Raw genomic sequence first — 27,772 nt, forward strand, 5'->3', positions numbered from 1 at the left:
AGGAAAATGTTGCCTGACAGAGAAGAAAAACTATTTGGGCTTTAAAAGTTATTTCACCTTTAATCAACAGGTCCATTTTGCAGATAACTGTTCTAAACTGTTTCTTGAATTAGCATTTTGATTTTCAAATAAAGCCACGGGACATTATCAAGTAACCTGAAATAAGATTTGACACTGTGCTTCATCAATTCCTCTCTTTAAATTAGGCATGCAAAGTCCAAGTCACCTCCTAGAAATCAAGAGTGAATTATGTCTTACTTACATGAGGTTGCTTTATGCACAGTCTTCATTTATGGAATCATTTCAAAGAACAAGGTGATAAATATGAATTGAATTCTTCCAGAATGAGATTATCACTCAGAGCAACAATGGGTGGATCTCACAATTAAAGAAATAGGCCATCCCCTCCCCCTTCTCTTTATAATGCCCATTAAAGTCTGTCTATCATACATCTGGTGTTTGTTCTCCTAGACTGAAAATATCTAGTAGACCACCAGTAATTTAAATTGTACCCTGTTCCAAGGATACTTGACATGTGGTCCCTTTGGAAGAACTAATGCAAAAAACTGGCTCTAACCCTGGAAATAAGGTTACTATAGACTCACAGAAGGTTGCAATTAACTAATATCAAGAAGGTTGACCTGCAAATTTCTCTCTCAAATGCACACTAATCTCAATTGTAAACCATTTTATGCCATTACAAAGAATGAAATAATAAGGGTTCTAATGTTTAATTTTAAATTTGATTTCTCTGGAAAGAAAAATAAGAAGGAAATGTCACATTAAGTTAATAGTTACCAGTATACCAAAGAACACACACACAGTGCATTTATTTAATGCTTAAAGTTTATAGAAAATTTATTCTGAAGACCATGATATCTGTTTTATACAAAGAGATTTAAAATAAATACATAAAACTATATTTTAAGGTGTTTCTCCATCATTCTCCATCATTGCAGTTTCCTAGGGGGTGGGGGAAGGATAGACTTATTAGAATATTAGAGCATTAAGGGTTAGAAATGATGTAATTTAACCACTGCACTTCATAGATTAGGAAATTAAAATTCCAAATCACTGAAGTGGCTGGCTGCAGTGTGCACAGCCAGTACACTGGCAAACACGAACTAGAAACCTGGTTTTCTGATTCAAAGTCCAGAACAGTTTTACAATACCATAGTGTCTCTCATAAAATATTCTGCAGTATCTCTGTAATTGATAAAATATGGGCATACTTAACAAGAAGGTTTAGATGGAAGCCTATAAAAGTTAGTGACAAATTTACATAAATTCTCGAACAAAAAAGGCTCCGTTTTGAGCATTTTTTAAATGGAGGGGACAATAAGAGTGCCTTTTATAATTTAAAGGAGAAATCTGTTTATTTGAGTATTTTAAAAATAAAAGAATCTGATCATGAAACATTTAAGACTTACCTATAAAGAATTACTTTAATTTCATGTTGACTGTTTGAAACAAGGTGCAATACTAGAAGCGGAAGGAAGATGTTACTCCAGTATGTTATGAATTACAGTGCTGTCCATCTGTGAGTGACAGTATCAGTAGAAACCCCTGTGATGCTTTCTTTTATACTTCTGTTACTTAAAGAGCTGTTATAGAACAACACACAAAGCTAAAAACACAAAATAAAATGAAAATTGAACCTGGCATGTAATTTTAATTTATGATAATAAAAATAGATTTGTCTATAAAAATAATAGAGATCAATATATAGTTATCCTGAGGATAAGTAATTTATCAATCATGTTAGCTGTTTACATTTTCCATGTAGTCCTGCAGCACCCTCTCCCCAGTGACCATTTTTCCTGCATGCTTTCCAGTTCTGTTTTTTCTTGGCTTAGCCATCTGTGGAAAACTGGACCACTCACTTATTTCCACATATAAATATTAAATACTGACACGTAACTCATAAGACCATTAAATCCTGAAAATGTAAATACTACTGAACTAAAATCATTCTTGATTCTTTTATTATATGTTCAAAATAAACAAGATTGAACAACAAATTTGGTATTAAAAATATGAACAATTTGGGTGAAGTGCAGATTTCAACACAGGAAGGGAAATAAGCATTTGGAGGACTCAAAACAGTATCACTAATAATATAATTAACAATCTCCACAAATAAACTCAGCAGTATCTGCAATTGATACTGTCACAGAGTAAAATGTTTACTAATTTTCATAAAGTAAGAAATTAGAAAACGTTACTTTCTGATCATGAGATTTTTACATACTGTTGACAAAATTTTACTCCTAGAGATTTGATCTTGAACAGTATCAACAATCAGGAAAGATATTTAATACAAGCAAAGACAATATTAGCAACTTCTCTATATGTGATCAACTTAATTTCCAAAATAGGCTGCTTTTATTTTTGAGACAAAGTCACCTTAAAAGGAATATATAAATTTTATCTCAAGTTTCCCTTCAAGGTCTGCAGAGATCTTCTAGAAAATGAAGTGATAAAGTAGCTATGAAACCATAGAGATTATCGGTGTGACTTGCTGGTTCAATTTCTTGAACCACACTTTCCTCATCTGAAAAATATGGAAACTAATAAATATCTTGCAGGGTTGTGTTGAGTTTCACAAATAACACATGTAAAATGCCTGGTGCGGCAGAGAAGTTTAATAAATGATAGCTAGTGTTATTAATGTGACAGGAGGACTTAGAACATAATAAAGCATAGGAGAAACTTCAGGCAGAGGAAAGGAATAGAAAATGCCACAATTTTGCTAGGTTTGGCTCTATTAAACATCATCTTGGCAAGAACAAATCATTTGTAAAATGCAGCATTTCTTTATGCAGGTGCAAATGCATGATTTATATACTTGTAAATAAAGCTGGCCTTACACAAGTTTGACTATGTAAAATTGGACTTTTTTTCCAGGGGATTTGGAACAATGGAATTGTGTATAAAAGAAAGTACAGTTTTTGAGAATTCATAACAATAATCATTGTGGAAATAATGATGTCAGGAAAAGCTTAGGATATTTGGAAATAAATTTTTTTAAATGCCATTATACCTAAGCCCATGGTCATGGCTTTCTTTTTAAGAAATAATACTGGTAGCTAATAAACTACAATCAGGATCATGTGCAAGAAATAATATTCTTCAAGTAATTAGATGAGTAAAAGAGAGTTTAAAATCATAGGCAACGTGCTGTCACATAAAGATCTATATGGAGGGGATCATTAAACATGGGGTAAATGTCAGTTATTCACTTGCTCACTGTGGAATAATAGATAAAATATTGGATCTTGTTTTTTTTTTCAGCAATAATCTAGGTCAGGTGTCCCTGGTTTTCCATCATTTTATTTTATTTTATTTTTTTATCTTTTGTTTGTTTATCCATGAAATTTTTCCTTCAAAAGATAGGTTACTCATATGCCTGTTATTTAAGACAAAATTCTATCTTCTCTGATTGAAGTGGATATAGTACTCTGGCATTCTTCCAGCTTCCAGACTGGCATACGTACCCTGTCCCAACCATCCTAGTGCACCATGAAACCCAGTTTGAAGCAATCTTTTCAGGATTCTTTTGGTAGTGAAATGTTTGGTCTAATGGTTCATTTTGAACAAGTGTTACACTTTCCTTAAGAATATTTCTCCCTTTTCTGTATCTATGAGTCTATTTTTGTTTTATTCATTTGTTTTGTAATTTTAGATTCCACATATAAGTGAAATCATAGAATATTTGTCTTCCTCTGCCTGGTTTATTCCACTTAGCACAATATCTTCTTGGTCTATCCATGTTGTTGCACATGGTAAAATTTTGTTCTCTTTTTATGAGTGAGTAATATTCCATTGTGTATACATACCGCATCTTCTTTATCCATTCATACCATGGGGGAGGGAGGTGGGAGAGTAGGTAAAATGGGTGAATGTGATAAAGAGGCACAAAATTCCAATTACAATATAAATTAGTCACAGGTATGAAAGTACAGCATAGGGAATATAGTCAATCATATCGTAACATCATTGTATGTTGACAGACAGTAACTACACTTACTGGGGTGAGCATTTAATAATGTAGTAACTGTCAAATCACTAAATTAAAACCAATATAATGTTGTATATCAACTGTACTTCAGTTAAAAAATATTTCTCCCATTTTGGTTATTCAAAGAAAAATTACCCTCTCCCATTTATTTATAAAAATAACATTTGGAGCTGAGTTATCCACAGTTCTCCCCCAAAAGACAGTATGGTATGAAGTAAATAAGAGTGATTTAGGGCAACAAAATTTCATTCAGTTCCTTTCACCTCCATTTACCTCAGTGTTGCCCGGGGAGGAGGGGTTCCCCCCCAGTGCAAGTTCCCTCTGAATTCAGTGAGACCTAATGAAAGCAAGGACAAGGAGCTGGGCATTTAAGGGGCTATCACATTTACTCTCACAGCAGCAAGTCCCCGACTCTCCTTGCTCCCTGCTCTCCCAGCTGCATGCCAAGCTCCCTGCCTCCACTCCCGGGCTTGATTCTCCAGGCATTGGGGCTCCATGGCTCTGTTCCCACTCTCCCTGCCATGCCCTCCTTCCTCACCCCTTTCGCCAGGAGCAACTCTGTGGGAGGGTCTCTGATAAATGGCGGACGTCTGACCTATTACACACCAGAAACAGAGGAGAAGAGAGAATGGTGTTTCCTCTCCACCCCTTCCCTGGGCCATAAATCCCATGACTAACCAGCCACTCTGTCCCTAGTAAACATCCCACAGATGTGCAAACAGGCTCTTATATGTATATACAATGGGCACTGTTAAAGCCAGGCAGTAATCCTGGTTAGAAATAATCCATTTTCCCCATACTGGGTAACAATGGTCAAATCTAAATTCTCTGAGTCTTAATGTTCTCAAATAACTACTGTACACAATGATGTGTGTTCACCTCAAAGGATTGTTGTGAGCCTCCAATATATAAATATATATATGTGCTTTTAATATTTACAACATTAACATTCTATACTAACCCTCATTTCCATAGATTCAGGTTATAAATTTATGGTAGCTATTCAAATAAGTCAAACAGAGAAAGACAAATACGATGTGATTTCACTTTTATGTGGAAACTAAAAACCAAAACAAATAAAACAGAAATAGACTAAACACAGAGAACAGACTTATAGTTGCCATAGAGTAGGGGGATGGGGAATTTTGTCTTAAATAACAGGCATATGAGTAACCTATCTTTACCCCAATGTGAAGGGGGTAAGGAGGTACAAATTTCCAATTATCAGATAAATTAGTCACGGGGATGAAAGTACAGCATAGGGAATATAGTCAATAATATTGTAAAAAATACATTCAATTGATAGCTGATTCACTTCTCACTTTAAATCTTCGAAAATAATAAAAATACTAATTTACAGAGCTTTTTCATAAAAATACTAATTTATAGAGTCATCATTTGTACTGTAGAATATTACACTTGAAATAATAAGTATTTCTACTTTAATTACTAATAGAATTTCAACATATGAGACACTCAAGAATGACTCCAAGGGAAGTATATATTCAAATATGACAAATCTGAATGGCATGGCCTGTTTCTTTATTGGCATTGATATGACAATTAGAGTTCATGGGGACCCAATCACTTCTCATACATAAGCTCAGAAATACCAAAAATACTTGGAAGCAGGCATTCACCTTTTTGGCTTTTCAAAGGCCAAGGTTGAAAACAAAGCCAATCAGCAGATTTGGGCCAAATTTGAGGACTACAGGAGAGCTTTGGTGCATCTTTAAATGTATTTAAATTTCGCAAGTTGTTTCTTGTTTTCTATTTCTTCTTTATTTTGTTTTATTCTTGTTTTGTGGAAAGGATTATCATTTTGAATCTCTCTAAGGGATAAACCATAGAGATTTATTCAAAATTGTTCTGAGTTCTAAGCAGGGAAGACCTGCTTCCCAGGTGTATGATCTGTGCAGTCCCACAGTGCCCTGTGCTCATAGGTCTGTGTCCTGGTTTAATGCTTGGCTGTGGCCATCCTGAAATCTTTAATAATTTTTTTAACAAGAGGACCCATAATTTTCTTCACTGGTCTCTGCAAATTATGTGGCTGTTCCTGGTCCCAAGTTCACACTTTCTTCCTGGATCAGTTTTGTTCTTCTTATTGTTTACCTTGTCCTCCTATTTTTGATGTTGCTCTTTTCTGTTTTGAACAGGCAAAAGGTGAGCCTCTTAAGAAAGCTCATGGTATACCTGCGTATACAGGCAGGGCTCTGCCTTAAAATGCACAGGCAAAGAGCCCTCCTTACCCTGTGGAGACTTAAAGCTTGTTCTTGGGACATTCAACCTCTTCATGGGACACATTTCTAATTAGATCTAATACTTACCCAGTCACTCACTCTAAGGCACAAATGAGAACAGACCCCTCTTTATCCTCCTCACATGTAGCAGAATGCATCTGTAAAAAATATTTTCCCAGAAAAATAAAATTTTTATGATGATCTACTCATTATTTTATCATCAAACATCTAACAAATGATTCATTTCAAGAGTCAAACAATATAAAATGTGATTGATTTAGTAGGAGAAATGCTGTTTTGAGTAGCTAAAGGAAATCCACTTTATAAAGTGGCTCAGGTACAGAAAATACCTGGGAAACTTCAAGATAATATACTTTATTTTGGACATAAGAAAATGCTAACACCTGTGTCCCCACACACATATATGTGGATACCTTATCCTGCATATTTTTAAATGATAGAAAGAGTTGGAGATAGCTGACTGAGGAGAGTTGGAGATACATAGAGAAGGCTGGGGTGTTGAGAAAAAACAGTGAAACCAAGACTCACTTTAATCTGTTTTATTCTCATTGTTTCATATTCAAAGTATTGGTATTCTAAAATTTGAAAAATACCCCAAAAGTGTAATCTTTCCAGTAACTAGTGATTCCTTTCTCAAAAGTGCTCAAAGTAATACAAATTCACTGTAACACCTCAACCTTTGTGACAGAGAAAACATTTTTGTATTAAAACAATACACAATTTTATATATCGCATATAATATATATATAACATACATCTTATAAATGTTATGTTATATATATAATATGTTAGGCATAATTGTATGTGAAGGCCATATTTTCTGTTTTAACCTCTCAGTACACATTTTCATAAGTAAATTCTGAATTTAAAAAATACTAAATTAAAATGAGAGGTCCCACCATAGAACTATTGTCACTTGACACTTTATTGTTCAATGAATCTCCCAAATCATTTATAAACTTATGGGAGGTTCATATGTATGTGCAAGTATGTGTGTGTGTGTGTGTGTGTGTGTGTATAATTTTTCCTGAGAGGAGGACAGAAAGAAAATTCAGTTATTACCAAATTATCCCATGAATCTTAACCTCAACAAAGCTAAAAAATAATCACTCCTTTTTTTACAAAACAGAGCAGTGACAGAAATTGGGTTATAGCTGAACAATATATTTCTTCAATTTCTTATCCTTGCCACCTTTAAATAATTTGATTATATCATTGTCTTGGAGAAGATATAAAAGACATTTAAGAATTGGTGATATGAAAGTTCAATCAATAGCTTTCTTTATTATTTAGCCCTAATTCTGGCTAGAAATATCCCACAGCCTTCAGTCTGCCTGCTGTTTGTGAATAACAGTGTTTTTAAAACTCACACCTCAAACTGTGTTTATCTAGGGAATGGAACTGACAGAGGATTTGTGTATCAGTGACAAGGAACTTTGCCTTTTAATTTGTCCAGTATCTGAATTTTTGTACAATTATCGGCTACAGATTTCCTATTGTTTTTGTTTTTTAAAATATACAAATAATTAAAATATATTAAGTTACCTTAACTAGGTTAGAAATACACATTTAACAAAACATACAGAGAAACCAATTTTAAGCTATCATAAAAAAAGCTTTCTTATTTTCCTAAAATGATACAACCTTTAGCTATAGCCTCATTTATTTAGCTTTATTTTTGGTGTGAGCCTGATACTAGAGGGTTTTTTTTTTAAAGTACACATAATATACGTTTTCAAAATAGTTGATTATATACCCAATGTATTCAAGGAGCTCTGATTTTGCATTGATTTTTATGAGAAGCAGCTGTATGAACAGTTTCTTCATTTATTTTAAGACAGCTACTGAAGGTGTCTATAGGGATTAAGAACATGAGTCTTGACATCGGGTTTGAACCATCGTTCCATCACTGACCATTTGGGTGTCTTTGGCAGCTTACTTATTAGAATTACTAATACAGCGCACCATCTTCATAGGATGAGCAGGGGGAGAGCGCCTGCAACAGCACGTGGTAGGTAAGGAGCACCCACTCAATGCTGGATGAAACGCCGCTGCCGTTGTCGCTCTCCCTGCCACTGGCATTGGACATTGGTCCATTTGGAGTGATTGCCTAGCCATCCATTTCCCCTCTTGGCAGAGAATACAGATTTCCTTTTGGGGCTTCACCACTCCTCATCTTGTGTAGCTTTGGCGGGATTGTAAATTCAGGCACCTGCTTCCCCACTAGAGAAGCCGGTGAGGTCCCTGGAGCTCCTCACAGGGGCGCCTCCCGCTCCGCGCCTGTTTCAGCAGCTGTATGAGCCCGGGTGTCACCCGTGCTCATCAGTCACCCTCCCACGGGCCTTATCCTGAGCATCTTACGGATATGGAGCTGTTCTTAAAACATCTGATATATTTTGTGCTATTTTGGAGGGGGTAACTGTTTATATCTTTTCTTCCCTAAAGTGACAGGCTCACTGCCTCCTCCTCCTCCTTCCTCCTGCTCTCTGGCCTGGCGGTGGGGCGAGCAGGAAAGAAGACTAAGGGTCCCATTTAAAGTGTTTCATTTTCTCCTGAGAAATTCAGTCTCCGGATGCAATGAAATGTAGTTTTATCAGATTATTAAATGTTACTCTTATTTCAGTTCCATATTCTCTCTCCCCTCAGAACAATTTTTGCTTAACCGTATTTATCTTGACTTGTCAAGGTGTACTAGCCAATGGCATAGTGAGAAGGATGGGGGGTGGACAAGAGAGCAAAAGATGGAAAGCAGTTCCTGATCACAAATGACGGCCACAGGGAGTACTTGTAGATGCAAAGGTAATGGAAACGTTGGACTAATTTATTAGAATAGTGCCTGGGAAAAACTGTCAAACTCTCCCTGCTATTGAGACACAAGTCACCTTGTTATAGTAACAGACACAGGGACAGCAGGAAAGTGGGACTTATTGGGGTGCCATTGCCTGAGAGAGGCTGTCAGACTGTTCCAGCTACTGTGACTCTAAAAAGCCTTGATTCCTCTTGGGTCCAAACCTGGTTTTTTGGCCTCGCCTTTGATTAGGGAGCTCCTTCTAATCTTTTCAGTAAATGTCCTCAACTTACCCACAGTTAGTTTCTTCTGTTTGAAACTGAAGACTAACTGAGTCAACACTGTACAATGTCATTTATGAGATAAACTCTTGAAAATTGGTGCTACGAGAATTTTTTTTTTCCTGGCATTCTCTTATGCTTCCAACAAGATAATTTATTCTTATTTCTCTTTTTTTTTGCTTAGCTGCTAGGAAGTTTAGAGCTAGAAATAGTTCATAACTACAGTAGGTATCTTTAAGCTAGGATTTTGGGGGGGAAATGCACTTTTCTTCTCTTATTAGTACTTCTTTACCTTATTTTAATTTTTTTACAATTTTTAACTGCATATGTGTCTTTTATCCCAAGTTGCTTTCTTTATGCTTTAATGGATGAATTAATTAAAAACAACTTTTAAAAAGTAACCAAATCAAAGATAGAAATGGCACATTTTTATTTCAGACTGTTAAAGCATTGCCCCATTTCCATCTACTCTGTTGTTCTCCTACACATACCCCAAAAGGATCAGCTGTGAAGACATAAATTTTTATTCAGTGTAATGAATTAATCTTTAAGTGTTTTTTTTTATCAGATTTCTTTTAAAACCTGGTATTTGCATATATATGTAGTTATGAAACTTTACGTCAGATTATCATGGAAATTTGCACAATTCTTTTTTCCTCTGATATTTCATGTCATTGTACCCTTTTCTTTGTATTTAAACTCTTCAGTGACACTCACTAATGATTAATGACCCACTGGCTCGTGCTGCCTTATAACATGAAAGTCACCGAAATGCCTTTTCCCTGGGGAGCAATTATTCTGTGGAACAATATCGCCTACCTGGTACACTTAAGTCCCAAAGGCTGGCTGTTAAACTTGCAGTTGTAATTCGTGAAAAAGTCCAGAAAGCCAAGTTTTGAACTGCTGGAGATTTTATGCAGGGTTTTATTTTACTAGAACAACTTGTTTCTTTTCTGCTTTTGCTTGCAAAGATTTTGAATAAATTGCAGGATTAGATATTTTTCTATTTAAGTCCAAGAATCCCTAACTGGGAGCTATGTACCTTCCAGCTTTTTTGTTTGTGAAATTATGCTGCTGACATGAAAAAATGCAGAACTTTAGGTGCATGTAAGTATTCACATGTTCATCCGTTTTGATATTTCAATGGGGTAAGACAATTAGAAAGAGGATGCAGCTCAGGTATCATAGTTACATTGTGAAATTGTGTAGAATTTCAGAATGTAATTCTGTGCATAAATCTCTGGTTCTTGAAACAAAGAGTGTTTCCTATTCTGATATTTCCCTTGCTAGCAGAAAATTCAGAATATTTGGCTCAAAGTAAGTATATAAATAAAGCCAAAATTAAAAGACTTATAAAATCTAAAGTGCCCACTTGAGATATTTGAATATCCTTGAGATAAATGATACTGAGGCATGCCTTGACACTTTTTCTGTTTATAAAAAATAATATATGTTTAATGAATCACTCAATTAGTTAATATCAGTTTTATGTGCCTTCAACTGTTTTGATACTATGAAAGGTGCAAGTGATATAGAGCTATACAATCTTTATAGTCTCTTTGGTAAGATAGAATACACCATATCCATTTCAGCACAGTGAAGGACCAGAGTATAGGATACTGATGAAAATCATGAATTCAGAACATGGAGAAGCCATTATGAACTTTCTTAATCATAGAAGAAGAGGGGAAACAATGATTTTGAGCTGAGCCTCCAAATCTGGTTGTAGTTTGAATAAAAAGAAGAGAGGTTAAAAAGGAAGGAAGAGAAAATTATTCAAGACAAAGTTTTGAAGTAGAAACAAGGTGACTTATGTAGGAAAGCGAATGGACAATGGCCACCCTCAAGCTGAGAGTAAAATATTAGACTATCTTAGAAAATAGACTTAAATTAGAAAGAGTCAGAATCCCAGAAGTGTTTGGACTAGCTATTGGCCACTGATCTGAGCCAGAGCGCTGGATGATGGAGTGTAGGCGAGGGAATCATCCTGAAGGCTCTTTCAGTAATTTAAGTCTGAGGTGATGAAAACCCAGAGTTAGCAAGGTAGCTGTGGGAATCCAGCAGGCGAGGCACAGTTGAAGGGATGATAACTCTTGGGGACAGATCAAAATTAGATGATGAAGGAGCAGAATGAGTAAAAGATGACTCGAAAACTTCTAGTCTCCTTCAGATGACTAGAAGAATAATATCTGTGAGCGATATGTTCCAGTTACGATTTGATAAATTGGTTGTAGTGGCAAGACAGTTCAGCGGTAACACCCTGCAAGCGGTTGGAAATACGACTCAGGAGAACTGCTGAAAGATTCAAGGTATATATGCGGTTGACCCTTGAACAACATGGGTTTGAACTGCACAGGTCCGCTTATATGTGGGTTTTTTTCAATAAATATATTGGAATATTTTTCAGACATCTGTGACAATTTGAAAAAACATTTTCTTTTCTCTAGGTAGTAACCTTTATTGTAAAAATGTAGTTTATGATACATATAATATACAAAGTATGTGTTAATCAGTAAGGCTCCTTTATTATCAACAGCCAGCTATTAGTAGTTACACCTGGGGGAGTCAAAAAATATATACATATTTTCAGTTGTGTGGTAGGGGAACAGTGCTCCAATGGCCACATAGTTCAAGGGTCAGTTGTATGTATACATCCTGAGATATAAGTGTTTATATATATCTTAAGATACAAGTGTTTCTATGACATGTGGATGAGTGCCTCAGAAATTAATGAACAGGAAACTGGGAAACCTAAACTAATTTCAATTTTGATAACAGTAAAAATAAAATGACATATTGAAAAATCTCATTTACTCAAACTTAATATCTGGTGACTATGGATAAGTGCCTCAGCCACTTTGTGTATCTCCAATCTCTAAACCTTGGCCTTTCCCAACTTAAAAGGAAGTATGAAAACTTTTCATCCTAATTATGCTTCATGCTCATAAAAAAAAAATAATAATGCCTTGTTAGTCAATTAGTAAATACATAAAAAATAATTTTGGTGTTTGAATTTTGTATCCTCTCTTAGAGTCTTAATGATATACACATATGAATGAATATATCAACTACGTATGGCAATTTCTGCTAATATGCACACCCTCACTTTTTTCTTTTTGATAGCTACCTCAGAAAGCCGGCTACAGGGCTTACCCTCTGAGTCGTTCTGGAGTGTATCACTTACCTTACCCAGCTGATGGGTATCACGACTCAACCACTGCCTAACAAGTCTACCATTCGCCACCATCCGCCCAGCACCGTTCCCTCCTGCTTCTTCCATTCTGGAGAGCTGTGCAGAGCAGCGGGACAGGGCTGCACCGACAACTGTGTGGGGAGCGGAGGGGCTGGGAGGAGTGTGCACTGGTCCCACCACAGGCTTAGACTGTCGGCGATCACAGCACTTACAGTTCTGCCGGAACAGAGAGGAAATGAAATGGAAAGAGAAGGAAGAGACGACGAGCAAAGTTGAGAAGGAACATAAATCACAGGGAAAGGAGAAAATAAGAACATTTCAGTACTCAGCGAGTGTTCTAGAGCTCCTCTTCTATCACTTCAACACTTCCCTCTTGCTCAGCCCCTAATCCCTGACACTTGGATTCTATTGCGTCTCCTCTTTCCTCTAGTTGCTTTCCATATCTTCAGGCCCAGGGTACTGAGAGAGCGCAACTTATCTAGAATTGATGACTGTCATCATCTATCCACATCTAGCGGACAGAAAAAGATGGAACAGTGAGAAGCAAGAGAGAGTTTTCTCCCCTTGGCATTACTGTGTGACCACAACAGTGAAATTCTTAACTTCAATGGTCACTATTATAAAAGAAGTTGATGTCACTGAAAATGTGAAGATTTTGTTGTCCTTTCCCTCTCTTTTCATTCTATATGATGCATTTTCAAAAATTTCTTACTACTTAAGCCTTGGGAATTCTGTTTTACATTGTTTTCTTCATGATGTGTTTATAATATTAATTTCCAGTCCAGATTCAGTCAGTGATATTTTCTGGTTTCTTGATTTTTTAAGTTAAACATTTGAGATCTCTACAATTCTGTATGAAAGAAGGCACTGAACCAACATTTTTTTAAAATTCTTGTACCAAGTCTGCCTCAGAGGCCTTGGTAACTCACATTGGTTTCAGTCTCCCTAAGTGTATGTCATCTCTGAAATTCAGTTCCCTCAATGTAAACCTGAGATAATATTTATCTTACGGAGCTCTTGTGACCTTTAAATTAGGTAATGTACTTAGAGCATTTGGCAATTATTATTACTTGGTGATAGAATTAAAGTTCTATCTCCTATTACTTTTTAATGAGAGAATCACAAATGTTTTGCAATATGGGATGACTTCAGATGTTGATTGGATAATGAAATTAAGAAATAAAGCCATATTGTAAATTAAACATTTTTGGATTCAGAAACTCTTGATTTTATAAAGATTTTTAATTTTTTTCAAATAGAAAGATTGCATTTTAACACAAAAGAAAGTTGGATAAAAATAGAGTTAACAGATGTCTAGTATCTCAAACAAGTAGATAAACACCTCCATGTTCTTGAAAAATAAGTCAGTAAAACCACACTGCTGGTCCTGATCCACTGTCAGCTTGTTACAGGCAGAACTTTTTCTTTTCCATTTGCCACCTGCTCTGTATTTAAGTAGCATTGTAGTCCCATCATCAAGGAGGTATTAGGAAAACAGATGCATAGGGAAACACCCAGGTGCCTGATTTCATGCGTACAATAAAAAACTAGATGGTCTTAATGCTATCACTAATAAACTCATAATTTAGCTTAATGCTTGTTGAGTATTAAAATCATGAAGATTAAAAATAGAAATTAAAAAACTTTAATTATAATAAAAATAATTCAATACTAGAAATAGTTCTAAAAATTTACAACTCACATGTTACATACACATTTTTCTTTTCCTACATATTAATGTATTTGGGTACTAAGATCATTTTATGTGTCAGAATTATAAACTACATCTTATTCAATTGAAAATTAATAAATATTTTAATAATACAGCAATACGTATGTATATTTTCCATTTTAAGAAATTTGCCTCAAGTTTGCTAACCCATGTTTAGTTGATAAGATACACAATTGCATGTTTATTCATCAGAAAACTAGTAACAGCATTTTTCTCCATTCTGAGAGAAAAAATCATGTTCCTATCAAAGATAAAGTATAAATTGTTTGCAAAAATCCTACTATATTCTTTGCACCAACAACCTTGAAGAGAAAAGATTAGATTTTCTCTATTTCAGAGTTGGGCACAGAATTCTCTTTGTAAAATATTCATTAATTTCAGAGACTTGGTCTTTATCATGTTCAGGGATAGCACAGGCAGTATGTAAACAATGGAGTAAGGCAGAGTTAGTCGAGTATCAGCTCTCAGCTTCCAGGGCACATCGTTCCATTTCCCTTTGCCTACCTGTGAAGTAGGACTATGGTTTCCTCTCTCACTAGGCTGTCAGAATCTGTCAGTAAGGAGCCAGCGTGGAAACTTCGGACATGACCCAGTAAAGCTGCTAAGCTCCCCTACCCTGAGTGGCGTTGGCGTAGGAACAACAAGTCAAGGGCATGAGCCTGTGTGCACGCCACACATACACACATACACACACACACAATTCTCTTCCTTAGGCCTGAAAGATAAAAATGGCACTGTTCTGAAAAGCCTCTATTTATTTCTTCTTAATAATACAAATTGGGTGCACACTCACATAAAATGCAATAGAGTCCATTTAAAATGCAAAGAGGTCTCTTTGGACCTCCTGTAGCTTAGTCTACCAGTCACAACTTAAACTGCAGACCCTCAAGACAGTGAAGCAGGACAAGTTCTACCCTGTACACTTGACTGCACAGTGGGGAACAGGCTTCATCTCAGCTTCCTGTCAGCTGGTTTATAACATCCTTCACTTAGGACTCACTTAGAAGAGCTCAGATCCAAAGGAAAGTCATTCTGTGTGGGACAGTTCCCAAAACATATTAAAGTGAACATTAGAGCAAGTTTTAAAGAGAAAAGAAATTTTAGAAGCCAAGCTTGAATGCTTTTTTGCAATGCTCCTTTGGGAATCCTGGCAGCCTGCCTGCAGACACCTTGCATACTCATGAGAGAGGCCTTAGACTTTTTAAAAAATAGTTTCATCTGTAACTGGAATGAGACAAAACAGGACTGAGACTTGACCCCTTCAGAAATAAGCACTGGTTGAGGGAAGTTTAGCTTCATATGTTGTCACCCCAGAAACACTGAAGTTAATTTAGGGAACTTAGCAGGAGTTTATGACAAAATTATTCACAATGATATAATCTTTGCATTTTTGCTACTTTCTAGAGTTAGTTTTGCCATGCTGTAAAGAGCCTGCTTTTAATTAAACACCAAAGCAATAGTCCTTTGCAGCAGAAAAGAGAAGTGAGTGATACTGTCCTCAGAATAAACCTAGTCTTTAAGGGATTCAGAAGTGAAGATAATACTCTACACGACTTGCTTACAGTGGTCAATGCAGGATGCTGACCTTACCCTGCCAGCCTCCACAATCATGTGGTCCACCAAAGCCTTGCGCTGACAGCACAGTGATTACTTGCTGATGTGGCAGGATTATTTTTAAGTATTATTTAATGGTCTTGAGTCCCTTGTTGGGAAAAAAAAAAAAAAAACAAAAGCAAGTGAGAGGAAGAATTCCTCTTTTCGCCCAAGTAAGGAGATGCATAACCAAAGGCTGTGACCAGGCCACCAAAACTTGAAGTTCAGTGAAGTTCCACTTGTCAGTTGGCTGCTCTGGTCCCACATAAAGCTACATGAGGGACAACAGAAGACAGCAAATCCAGTAATATCCAAGCACGTTCACTTCTGAAATTCCCTTATAAAATTTTGTGAAGGAAATCAGTCACTGAATGAGTGAGTCCTCCCTGTAGATGCTAATACTAAATCAAAGCATGATGTGTGTATGTAAACCCAGGACTTTGAGTCCCTGTGGCCAGCACCCATGGACCTCTGAGAAGAAGGCAGCTGTGTGTTTGGTCGGTTGTGTGACTTTCTAATAAGCTTCACAATTTGACTGTTTCCTAAGGGAGTTATTCAATCCTTATAACTGAGAAGTGTAAAAATGTTATTTGATCAATAAACCATACCAAATATATTAGTCTAGCTCGTGGTAAACCCTGGATAGGCCAGAATGACAATTTTCAATTTACCAGAAGAAATGCAATTGTATTAGAAACTGAAAACATTTCCCATGTGACCAGCTCAGTTTCTTTCTGTCGGATACCAGCATGAAGATCCAAACCATAGCTCCAAGTGATAAGCACACAATCAGAGAGAATTGTTCATATCATCTAAACTGGGATCCTAAGCAAGGGAGCTTGCTAAAAATATGGATTATCTAGCCATACTTCAGAGATTACAAGTGGGCCTGGGAATTATATTTTAAAAGCACCTCAGACAATTCTGCTGACTCCAGTTTGCATTTGGGAATGGCTGAAAGGTTATCCAGTGTGTACTGGAATTGCTCTAGGCCAATCAAATCTGTTCACTTCCACATCAAACATATAGCATACTCCTGACTAAACAGTTTACATCCTTATCTCCTGTCCCCTGGACAAAGGTAAATGAACATTACCAGTGAAGTTCCTTCTCAAAATATCTGTGACTGAGTGACTGTTTTTCTAACAAACACCTTATTTGTATATATTGTTACCTTCATTCAACTTCATTATAATCTGGAATCTAGTCTGTTTCCTTAAGCAGGATTTTCAGATAATAGCATTGCTTGTGGAGCACCCCTGTATTATGTATATTATGATCTATATAAGATCCAGTGCAATGTAGTTTACCTACATATTCGTAGTCAATCCTCACAACTGCCTTGATAATTTATTCCTATTTTACTAACAAGGAAAATGAATTTCAGCTAGGTTAACTGATTTGCCCAAAGTAAAACTACTAAAAAAAGCAGCTGGGTTGGGGTGTGGGGGATGTGGATAGAAATCAAGTATATTTGGGATTAATTTAAACCCCAATGCCATGACTTAGCATATTGCCTTGTACTTTGTTATACTTCAGTTAGCAAAGGACACTATTAATTCCAAACACGTGTATATCTTCTCGCTATTCCTCTTTCTATTCTTGTGTTGCCTGCTAGAGACTTGAGATACCCAGTTGTCTAACAATCTGTTTGCCTGGTCCAAACCAAGCAATTGGGAGTCTTTATTTATAATTTATTTATTTATTTATTTATTTATTTATTTATTTATTTGCTCTGTCCATGTCCTTATTCTACGCATAAGCTTTAAAAAAAATATTTCAGTTATATTAACAAGCACAGATTAATTTTAATAGAATATTTTAAACATCTAATGTAACAGAGAACTTTTAAATCAGTTCTTTTAAAAATGGAGATTAAATGATAGCATGATAATTTTTGTTAGGAGAATATGCACACACAAAGATGGAAAACATATTCATTTTCTTAATCTTGCAATGCAGGAGGTCAGGATACCCTCCATACTTTCACTCTTTTCCTTCCTCACCCATAGCTGTAAGGGTGGGTGTCTTTGGTCAGAGTTGGATAATACAAGCAAAGGCAAAGTTTATTTAGTTTTGACAATGCTCCAACTGGAAACATGAAATTTTTAAGATCTCCTCCAGCAATAAAAAGTAAGATTCTGCTACCTGCCTGCAACAAGCATGGCCTGGAGTCTCCGGTATTACAAAGATATTCCCCGTAAGGATCAAGTCATCAGCTGGAGGATCTGACAGAGAACTGGAAGAAGCTGAGGGATGATGGGGAGAAGAAAGAAGACAGTAGGAAACTATGGTTGGACAACTTCAGAACATTGGAAACAAATTCTAATCAAAGTAAAAATTAAATCAGTAGGGAAAGGAAATAAATGTTTAGCGCCATTGAACAGCCTCTAGACTTCACTAACATTGTGTCATCTTAAAGGATTGTTTTCTTTAGAAAGAAACTAGAAGACTATACCCAAATGTCCTTTCAGATGTTGAAGATACAGCTAAGAGATTAGCTTATGTTAGCCACATTTTCTTCTAGCAACTTGTCTAGCAATGAAACCTCAGATTCTGCCAAGTCCTACCTTTTAATTTTGTACAAAGCATCAGTGTACTTGGCAAATGCCCAGAGGGAGAAAAATGTTCATTCTATCTCCTCCTTATTGATTCTACTTCCCAATTTGCTTTGAAAATTGTTCAACTTTTATTCACTCAACAAACTTTTATTGAATAACTGCCATGATCTAGACACAGTTACATACTGATTGAACTGCCTATGTTTACTACTCCATGAGTCCATAACAAATAACATCCCAAGCTATTCAATGCCTTTATACTTTTACTCAAGGTCTCTCTTTTTGCTGTCATGTCATACTACTTTGGTCCAAAAAGTAAGCATTCTGTCTACATTTTAAAACTCAGGCCAAAGTTTATTTACTCTCTTAAGCTTCCCTTGACCCTTTCCATCTCTCTAGAATATTGACTACCACTTTCTTTGTGCTCTAATTCTACAATAATTCCTATGTTACATAAATATATCTTTAAAAGTATCCATAATGGGGCATTATATTTTATTTTCCTTGCTAATTTTAGAAAATTATGTCTCCCCATTTTAGTCCCAGTGGTTCAGGGGAATCTGATCCCACCTTCCTGCTTGCAGGATAAATACACAGCCCAGATCAAAGTCAGTCATAATACTAAATTCCTTTGAAAGCAATGAATAACTCAGAAAGAACAAATGAATAAATGATACAAGTGGTAAAAACCAGATCCCACTCTGAAACTGATATAGACACTTGAAAAGAAAGTGTCTCTTCTAAGATGACAATTGCTAAGCACCATGTAAATTTGCAAGTCATAGTTGCCAACATTTATTGGAAGAATGTCTGAGAATGAAACCATTGAAGAGTAAAGAACAACCAAGAAATCGAGAGGAAGAGAATAAACCCTAAAATATCATTTGAAACCTAGATTTAGTTTTGAATGAAACCATTCATACCCCTAGAAATTTCAGCTAGTCTTGCTAATGGACATTACCCTAGGCTAGTGTAGGTTGGGTTTTCATCATTTGCAACCAGAAGAGTCTGCATTAATACATCAAGTCTGTCTCTGACACTGCACCTTGATGCAGAAATTGCCTCTTTTGTTCTATGACAGGGCTTGGAACAAAATAGGTATGGTTTATTTACTGATTAAAGGAATGAATGAGTAAATGAATAAAAAAAATAAATGAAGTATAGCCTAGAAATATCGGAAAAATATATTGCTTGCTCTAGTCCCAGATTACCAACAATTTTGTCCCCTTCTACAAAAACAAACAGAAAACTCCCAAGTGAAAATTTATTAATTACTTTCACATTATTGTACTGAAGAGCTGGGTCATAGTGTCTAATGATTTCTCGAAAAATCCTTACGGTGGCTTATTTGGGTTGGATGGATTTAGTAAATGTCTCAGGATTATCAAACCCTTTATTTACTTCTTAACACCAAATGATATCCCCCAGGTCCTGAAGTTTTTAAACGGATCATGGGATGGCGTCTCTGTCAGCTGCCTTGGGGCTGGGTTTCATGGTCTAATCAGACTCACCATTAACAATCTTCTGGACAGGAATGGAGCTAATATAGTGTGATGAGAGAGTTCTGGCTGGTGGCTCAGCTAGCTCTGCAAGTCTGCACATGTGGATTCTATTTTCAAACCTATGATTGATTTACTTTCTGACTATGGCAAACCACCCCACTCTCCCATATGATGCTTATCAACAAATGGTGTCTGCTTAACTCATTTATTGAGAAAATATGACCACATTTCAAATATTGGAATTAATTCCCTTGAACAATTTTGCTTTCCTTACCAGAGTGCTGTTCTGCATGTGGGATTTACTACCTGATCAAAATTAAGTTACATTGGGAGTGTTACTTAAAATGTTGGTAATTCACTACTTACTATTAATAAATATATTGACCTCTATTGATAATTTCATATTTTTTCATCTCAATTCCTATTTTATTTAAAGCTCTACCATAAAATATACCACTTGAGGATACATTGTCTTTAGATGTTCAGTCGGTTCCCTTCAGATTGTAACCTATTCCAGGAGGGGTGAGTAATGAACAAGCATTTGTTGATTTGACTTACTGACTTTTGAACTTGGTGCTGTAGTCATCAGTTTCACATATTAAAACACAATGATGTGTGTGTGTGTATGTGTGTGTCTAACCTCCAAAGGCAAATGCCTAGAAGAAAGGACTACTCATTTGAGATTCATTTTTCTTTTGATGTTATACAACTTTGAGCTACCTTGTGTTTTGATCAAATGGCATGGACTGTGAAAAATAGAGCTCTTGAATTACTGCTGTCCCTTAAAAACAAGAGTTAGGACAAATGACCTTAATACTTCACAAATGACTCTATTACTAGAAAACTGATATTGGATAACAGGAAAAATTATATAAGGCACTGTCTTATGCAAATTTTCTTAAAAGATGTTTTTAAGTACACCTGTGTGTGAGTGGATTTTATGGTTAGGGTTGTGCAGACTTACTTGTCTCTGCCTTATGGAACACACTAAATAAAATCAGCATTGTCTGTTCCTTCAAGGATTGAAAAAGAAAAGTTCCTTGGGAAACTGTCTAAGCCTGACACTTTGGGAAGAGTTTTAACTCATGGATTCTGTGGCCATTTGTTTCTACAGTTAATCATTTGTTCAGTATTCTCTTTTCCAGGGTCATTTTTGTTATTTTTTAAAATAATTTATGTGTTTTTGTTTTTATTGTAGCAAATCTCCCATGTCTTCTAGGTTTTTGCATTTATTTACCTATACTTTGGCAAAATGCACACTAAATTTGTTTAAATTACCTGTATTTCTGTACCTTGCCACTCTTTGCTTTTTATGATTGTCTAAAATTCTGTTTCCTTATTTGATTTCTGTTTTAAATGTATCTTTAAAAAATGGCCTTTCATGTTACTTTTGCTTTTTAACTCTTTTCTATTTATTTATTTATTTTTTATTGCTTTTAACTCTATTTGTACCCTTCATTACTCTTTCCTTAAGTTTATTTTATAGCCTATTTCTTGTTCTATTAAATGTTTAATTTAATCTTTTACAATTATTTTATATTAAATTAAGTAACATTAATGTGTAAGGCTCTGAATTTTTCATCTAAGTCAAAGTTTAGTCCTAGCTCTTATATTTTTTTACGTATATGTGTGTGTGTGTGTGTGTGTGTGTGTGTGTGTTTTGTTGGATACTCTTATTTCCTTGGTGTTACTTACTCTACATCAAATATTGGAATGTGTTGTTTAAAATATACTATTTCTTTGGAATTGTAAAACGTCTTGAGAAGTTTTATTCTATTGCCATGGTATGTACTCACCTTAATTAATTAATTGGATCAAGGTTAATTACTATGTACATCTATATATTTTTGTCTATTTGATTTTTCTTGGGATATAAGATTTCTTGAGTTACTGTCATAATTATATTGAGTTCTATAGATTTAACTTTGAAAATACATCAGTCTTAAGTTATATACCTGATCGTTTGCTATTTGCTGCACAATGATTCATTATCTAGTTTAGCAACATTAGTTTTCTACAAATTTAGTGTTAATTCTATACCCAATATAAAACATCTTTTCTCTAACTACTTAAAGACATTGTCTTTTCTGTGTTACCATTTTAGTTTTTAAATATGGATATTTTATTCCTTCCTAGTAGTCACTTATTTGTTAATTCTGTAATGATATGGTTTTGATTCTCAGTTTGTTTCCTTGGTGCCAGAGTCTGATTTACGTCACTCTGCTGTTTTATTTTCTCATCAGTAATTTATATTTTGTTTCATTGATTTCATGTTTCTTAGCATTTCTTCTGTATTTGAAAGTATTTCTTTTTTTAAATCTTTCAGTATCTTGTATAAATTCTGTTAGAAGGGGATTTAAGCTTATTTTGCATTTTATGTTTTAAAATTGTGGTAGCATCTTTTTTCATAGTGGTCAATGATTTTCTTTTTACCTTTTTCTTGAATGCAAGTAGTTACACCTGAATATTTTTCCTCAGAAAATATGAATATATACAATTCAGAATAAATGAATTCCCCATGACTTTTTTACTTCCTTGTCTGAAACCTCTTTGTGTTCACCTCAGACTGTCATCTAGTGTGAGGGCTGATAATTGCTGGTTTGTGTTCTTTTGTATGTCTTTTGTGTGCTTTTATTTTAGATAGGAGGCACAGGTTCATCAGTAGAGGTTGTGTGTTGACATGATTGGTGGATTTGTTCTCTGATCTTTTTTTATTAACAGTTTTATACCACCTAGTTAGAGGTCACTCCTAATACAATAGGAGAACCATTTGAATTTAATATCAAAGTCGAATCTTGAAGGCTTCATCCCTCACGGACTCTGTCAGAGGGGATGTGTTCTACCCCTTCGCCCTTTCCCCAGCAGCACTCCACCTCCCCTCTTAGCATGGAGAGAAAAATAGACAAACTCTGTAGAATTCAAACAGAGCTTTCTTGGAGGCCCTTTCCTCGGGTACTTACACAACCTCCGAGATTCTGGTGTAACTCACTTTCTCTTTTGGGTTTATATCTAACAGTTCTATCTTTATTGTTGTTGGCCATTGTTATTCTATGTTGCCTCTTCTGCCTTTCTACCTGCAAGAAAAAAAAAATGCATTTTTAATGAATAATTCTTATGGTGATGATAACATTCACCTTCTTTTCCCTTTAGTTATCTGTCTGAAGACAAAATTAACTACTCTGGCAATGAGTTTTGCCAATTACTTAACCTAAAGTAATCTCATTTTCCACAGCTCAATCAAAATTCTGGGAGGTAATTTTGAAACAAATGTTCTTCATATCCACAGTGATCAATGTACCAGAATACTCATTTTCTTCTGAAAATATCTATTTTACTTTTCTCAGTTTCATAATGATGATAAGACATGTAGACTTATAAACATTTCAGTTTTATTCATTTTAATTCTATAAACTATGATTTCTGCAAAGCTAGAGGCAAGTCTATAGCTTTGCCATACTAATTTGTCCTGGTCAAGCCAAAATATCATTTTAGTTCATGTGGTATTTAATTGTGAACAGCAATGGCTGGAGGATTTTAAGGGTCACTAGGTCCAGATGTTTGGTCATTAGTCACCACCATATAACCCACCTTCAATATAATGAATATGGATAAAATAAGGAAACACTTCAGCCGTCAACAAGATTAGTGTTCAAGACTAATAGGAGCCTGATTTCTGCTTTTTAACTTTGTTAACATTTAACCCTTTGAGGGCAGAGGATTTCACTTGAAGTAAATCTCCCCTCATACTCTGCTCTTATTTTCTGAAGTTTATATACCTTCATTAATGGCACATCCATTCACCAAAGAAGTGCAGGCATGCTTTTAAGTATTTTAATACTTAACATCACACTTCATATCTTTTTCTTAACAACATATTGGAATATTTAAGAAGGTGGTTTTGTTGGACAGTCAGGTAATTGTCTGATAAAATAACCTATGTCTGTCACTCTGAAACAGCCTATTAAAAAGAATTTATTGGATATTGGATTGATCTGTACTCCCCCAAACAATAAAGATTCTTTCAAAATTTTTGTGTATTTACTTTGCTTTTCTTTTTCTTTTTGTTATTCACATAGAATGAAAAGCAAATATTCTAAAATGTTTTATCTCTCTAATGCAGTGTTTCTCACCTGGTGCAAGGAAATAAAAACCTGAAGCCATATGGTGCAGGCCTTGGACTCTAGCTACACTAGAAGCCATTTCTGCAGGTTCCTCTGCAGGCAACTGGGAATAATAATAATAATAACCAGGTAGAAGTGTTTGTTTGGATTTAATGATATTATGTAGGCAAACAATGAATGCTGATTTTCTTTTTCTTATTTGCATAGATATACAATATTCTGACACACATATTTGCAAATAAAATATTTACTTGAAACATTGGATAACATTATTGGCCACAAGATGAAAAGTTACCAGTTTGGATCCTTTTGCTGATATTTTGCTGGTATTTCAACATTATGTAATGCCTACCATGTCTGCTATTTCACATAAAATCCTTTTATGAAAAATTTTATGTTTCATTATTAGATTATGTATCATATTGATTATATATTTGGGAAACCTTTTTTTCCTGTCAAACAGTTCTTATTCTGTACTATTAAGAAGTCACTTGAATTCTAATTTTCTCTAAAAAAATTATTAATGGAAAAAATGAAAACAAAGGAAAATATGTATCTTTGGCCAGTTGATTCAGTTTACTAGGATATACTGTATTTTTAATAAAGATGTAATGGCAATCGTGACTCCCTCGATCATGGATTACTTTTGCTCTATTCCGTTGCTCTAGAATCCTAAACCTGGCCCTGTCAAAAATCATAGCTTGCCACCTCCAGACGTTTGAATCTTTCCTTGACCTGTCAGAAGAGCTAGGTGACAATGATCCAGGTGAAAGTAATTGTTCAACAGAAGGAAACTGGTGAAAAGCAATGGATTATCCAATCTAACCAAGAAGTGGGGATCCATTGACTGAATCCCAGAACAGCCTCAGAAATCCTTCATGCCTTGAGGAATTGTATGGTTTTCTTTTATTTTCTCCTCTCTCTACTCTGGCTTACCTATTCTCTCTCTCTCTCTTTCTATAATTTACAATTCCCTCTGTTCCAAAGACTAAGAAGAATAATCTCATACCATACGGTCTATTCTCATGGCACAATGCACTTTTATGAAAGGAAAAAAAAATAAGTAATTTATTTCTATGTCAATTATATGATTACAAAAACCCAAAATTTTGGAAGTAGCTATATAATAATTATCTGCATTGTTTATTTTTTGTTGAGATGTTTTTGTATTTTGCAAGCTCAATCAGTTTTCGGTTTTATTTAAATTCTACTTACAATCTTTATTTTTCAAGAGCATTTCTCAATTAAAATATATAAAATGATTACATATAGTATGTATGTGTAACACATGGATTAGTATATATTGTTCACACCAGTATATACATATAAAACCCATAAAAATGCAAATTAATGTCCATTTGTATTCATTTGTCCTCAGATGAATACAAAAATAAGTTTTTAATGCTTACATCTACTCTATGAAATCTGGGAACATTGTCACAATTTATGTCTTGTGCTGCTTTGAGACTAAGGATAAAATATTCAATTTCTTTTTCAAATGTCAACCAAACACTTTATAGATATTTTTTCTCCATCCCTTCTTATGACCCTTTTAGTTAAATTAGTACAGCTGTCTGAAAAATCAGATTTAAAGCCTTCAAATGTTTCCTTGGTCTTAGAACAGATGCCTCAGGAGACTTTCCACCAGAAACGTACATTGGATTAGCACAGCCTGTTTTCCTACTACATTCTTTAAACAGAACTGACAGCCCCAAAATAAGGAGGAAAATTTATTTGGTAGGACATGTATTGAATTTAAAGAAAGGACATATTTTCACCCTACCAGTGGGGAGACCAAAATAGGTTATTTAGGAAACAATTTCATAACATTTCAATGAACAATAGGAGGTCAAATGAAATACTTAAATGTGTCAGGCTTAATCAATGAAATGAACACTTGCAAATGAGAAAAGAAGTTTAATGGTGAAGAAACTTAGTGTATCAGCTTAGTAGAGCTATCAATCTAAGCATAATTCTAAGAGTACTAGACATACGATAGCAGTCTTGAGTATACACACAATGATCTCATTTTACTGGAACACACACATCAACAGAAACCATATTTATTGATAAGGCAGAAATGAGGCTTCGTGAGATTTGAGATGATCTACAACCCTTCAAGACAAGAATAGGCTTAGCAAAGAATATAGCACCTGCTGCTTTTCACCAAGTCAGATTTAGGGATTTATTTTTTTCTTCTCACTTTGAACTGAGAAGGTAGACTTTGGATAATACCTCAAAATTAGAAAATACAGCTCTATGATGAAAGGTAAAGTGTATGTCACAAGTTATAGAGAGCTAACTCATGAAAATAAATAGGAAATATAAGCAATATATAAATAATTTTATTGTACTCATCCAATTATGCAGGAATGAAAAATATGTCTGAACATAAACTGTGTTTTAGGCTACAACAGTCTTCCTGTTTGGCAAAACAATTTTCTGTCATGAAACAATAGCTTTTGCACACTGGATTCTAGCTTCTGACTTAGTTTATGCAGGCAATAGTTGTGCTAATGGTGTTATTCAAATAAGATACTTTTCTATGTAGTGAAGATCAAGAATTCCCCTACAAACAATCTACACATGCATTTCACTTCATTATTTTAATAACTAAGCATGTGAGATAAAAATGCATCTAATTATATGACTTACTAAGCACATCTAAAATTTTTTTTGCAAAGCTATATCAAATAGAAGACTTTTTTAAAGCAGCAAAAGGCTAAACTATCAACAACAAAAATAAACATATATATATGTGAAATATACATGTAAAGATATACAATATTTCTTGAGTACTTAATATGGACCAGTTGACTTCTGCTTTCTGATCAAACAAGTAAAGAACTCAGAAGACATCTTGGGAGATGAAAAATGTCAAACAAACTGAAAATCAACAACTCTTCTTACGTACATCAGAGAATTGAGGTCACAGGTCTAACTGCTACCGTGAAACCTTGAAAGATGGCAGGAGAGAGAGAATCATTACTTACCTGAAGCAGAAGCACTGGTGCAGAACCGTGCAATGGGAGCCAGCGTCAGTAGGAAGACATTACATTGTAATTGATGAATCGCTAAAGGCAGAGTGAGAATTAAAATCTCAGAGCTGGCCCATTCCTAGTGGGGGTCCACACTTTCATAATTTGTACTTCCAGTTGCCATAAAAACAGGTTCTGTGAAGATTTGAGAAAAATTACCACATGCTTCCAGCAGGGGAAGGAGAAAGTAACCATTTTGAAATACAGTATGTCCGGAGCTCTCTTCTCACCAAGCCTGGACCGAAGGAAACTGTTTTACCAGAGCCTAAGACTAGAGTTTTATCAGTGCCTATCCAACCCTGGAGAAGGGAAATACCCAGCGCAAGCTTCCTCTTGCCTTTGATACAGGGAAGGGAAATTCCCAGCTCAGTACTCACTGAAAGAATGGACCGAATCATGATACTACAGTCACTTTCCCTCTCTCACACCTTATCACTGTATTAGTAGGGCTCCTGCATAATAACAAGAATACAACTAGAAGAACTTCAAACCTTCAAACCCTATTTAAAGAGTTTCTTGGAAAACCTAAAAACCACAGGGGAGGCAGAAACATGGACATAAAAGGAAACCAAAGAAACTATACAAGCAAGAAGAGAATGGAGTGAAATATTTAAGATGTTGGAAGGAAAAAAACCTCACCAACCTAAAATTATGTATCTAATGAAGTCATTCTTTGAATGT

General features: G+C 35.2%; 1 long non-coding RNA gene across 1 annotated transcript; it reads right to left on the minus strand.

The window, feature by feature from the left end:
* Nucleotides 1-954: 954 nt before the first annotated feature.
* LOC118935441 (uncharacterized) lies at nt 955-27,321 on the minus strand. Its single transcript, XR_008998475.1, has 3 exons — nt 27,047-27,321; nt 22,893-23,006; nt 955-1,627 (listed from the first exon to the last, which is right to left on the minus strand). It is a non-coding gene; the product is annotated as an uncharacterized LOC118935441 (long non-coding RNA).
* Between the last annotated feature and the right edge of the window lie 451 nt (nt 27,322-27,772).

This window comes from Manis pentadactyla, chromosome 7 (genome assembly GCF_030020395.1).
Source record: "Manis pentadactyla isolate mManPen7 chromosome 7, mManPen7.hap1, whole genome shotgun sequence".
Classification (NCBI taxonomy): domain Eukaryota; kingdom Metazoa; phylum Chordata; class Mammalia; order Pholidota; family Manidae; genus Manis; species Manis pentadactyla.